This window comes from Lupinus angustifolius, chromosome LG13 (assembly GCF_001865875.1).
Source record: "Lupinus angustifolius cultivar Tanjil chromosome LG13, LupAngTanjil_v1.0, whole genome shotgun sequence".
NCBI classification, from domain to species: Eukaryota; Viridiplantae; Streptophyta; class Magnoliopsida; order Fabales; family Fabaceae; genus Lupinus; species Lupinus angustifolius.
Window position 1 is genome coordinate 15,752,753 of NC_032021.1, and position 2,464 is coordinate 15,755,216.

Sequence of the window (2,464 nt, forward strand, 5' to 3'; positions counted from 1 at the left end):
ATAATGGAAATTCATACTTATATTTTTTATCATTAGTAATTGAAAATACAATTTTCTTTTGTTTTTGTATAAATTTATTTTTCTTTTGTACATCTTTCTTCTATTTTTGTATTTTGTACATTCAAAAAATTAAAAACCCAAGAAGAAAGAAAAGTTGGAACTAATGGAATAAAAACCACTAGTTAAGAAACTTTTATTGTTGTTATAAAATTATTTTTTAGGTGATGAGGAGGTACCCCTCATCAACATTTTCAAAAGAACAACATAAAAGAGATTGGAATGAGAAAGGATTAAGTGGCCAGAACTTTCAAAGAAAGAAGAAATCCAATATTCAAAAATCCAAAAAAAATAAGCTACTCTAATCCTCAAAAGTTAAGTATTCATCATGCATTTTTTGATGCACATATATTATTTTGTGATACTTGAACCTATATCTCCATAATCATGCTTTAGTTGATGATTTTTAAGGTTGTGAAATAAGTTTTTTAAAACTAAAAGCATGCTTGTTCAATTTGTGCCAAAAAATAATTTTTCCAAACTTGAGAACTCCTAAAAAGTGTGTTATTTGGTTTACTAAGTTGTTGTTTGGTTTACCATTTAACGAAATAAATTAATGAAGTTCTGAATGGATTTATTTGTGGCTGTTTGAATTGATATCTTGTTGTTTGGAATTCCATAAAATTCTGTTTGGATTTCCACTTATCAATTGGACTTGAAAAATGCTTAAATTTTTATTGTAAACATAATTTTCATGAATAAAAGCACGTTGTTTAAATTGGAATTTCTATCAATCAAATTTTATTTATGAACATAATGTTTTCTCATGTAAATTGTTAGACTAACCTAATGGAAAAAGAAATTGCAAGTTCTAATGATTTACAGGAAAACAAGTCCAAAAACAAACAGACAAAAATGAGGAGTTGGCTCTAAAGGCACTACTATCTTGGAGAGGATAGTAAAAATCAAGGAGAATGGAATTTTGAGTTCTCCTAAAAAGTTTGGTTAGTTTTTAATTTTATTTCTTTCAAAATGTTACACAAACTTCCTTAAAATATTTCTAAAATGACTTGAGGACAAGTCAAGAACTTAATTTGGGGGGAGTGTGTATAATATTTTGAAAGAAATCCATTTTGGTATGTTTTTAAAAAATATTAGTGCGTGTTTGTTTGCTTTTTAGTGTGTTTACTTGCTTTAATTTTTTTTTAGTGTGTTGAATTTTTAAGTTGTGTGTTTACTTTAGTTTCTTTTTGATAATTTGTTTAAAAAGTGAAATTGTTGAAACTAAACTTAGTAGATAACACAACTTGGCTTTAATTTTTAACAAGATCAATGACTTTGTAAATTAACATCATGAGATGAAAATCCGAAATTTTTTGTGAATAATTCATAATGTCATAACTTTGATAAAATGCAAACTTTTAGGAAACTCATTTATCATGAACTTGTGAATTTGTTTGAAAATCAAAGAGTTGTACATAAACCAACCATGTGAGGGAGTGTAAGCTAAACACAATTATTATGTGAGCTTAGTGATAAACTTTATGGTTTTGCACAATTGATTTTGTTTGAATCTTTCTTTACTTGGTTGCACAAAATTTAATAGGAAATGATCAAGGCAAGTTCTTTCAATTAGAATGAGTTACTTGACCAAAAATGACCAACCAAAAATAGGAACATCCTTTATTTACCCCTCTGAGCCTTAAAAACAAAAATTATTTTTCAAACACAACCCTTGAGCCTAATTTGGAAAAACAAAAATGAAATCTCCTATACTTTTCTAAGTAAAAAAAGAGAGCATTTTTCAAAAAGAAGGTTGATAGAAAAAATTAAGCTGGGGGTGGAACGGTTGGCCATGTAACAAAGTGTTCAAAAGAAAAATTGTCAATCTTTTTACAAATAAAAAATGTAAAGAAATTCTCTAAAAACAAAAAAGGAGTCAAAAGAGATTTGTTGAAAGAGTTTTTTAGAGGTTTTCCCCCTCAACAAATTGTCTCCGGCAACAGCGCCAATTTGTTGAAAGGCGGAGTTTTCTCTTTGGTGTTTGTTTTCTTTATTTGGTTAAGTAAGTGAACTCGGTTTTATTATTTGTTCGCCATCTCGGTTTTGTTGAAATAAATTCCAATGGCAGTATAATGGTTTCAAGAATATTCCTGTTACTACTTACTTCTAATAATCATGTGAATAAGTTATTCTTTCTTTGCCCCATCTCGGCTTTGTTAGAATAAATTCTAACGCCGGTACAATGGTATCGAAGCAATCCCCTATTACATAATTATTAAGTACCTTTGAATACCATCTCGGTTTTGTGGAATAAATTCCAACACCGGTTTAATGGTATTCTAATGTACAAAAATGACGAATAGTAAATTGCAGAATGTAAATAATAATAAATAAAAATTAGTTAGTTAGCTTCATCATTTTTGTATATTAAAAGGTGTTTCAACAAATAAATTTATTGATAACA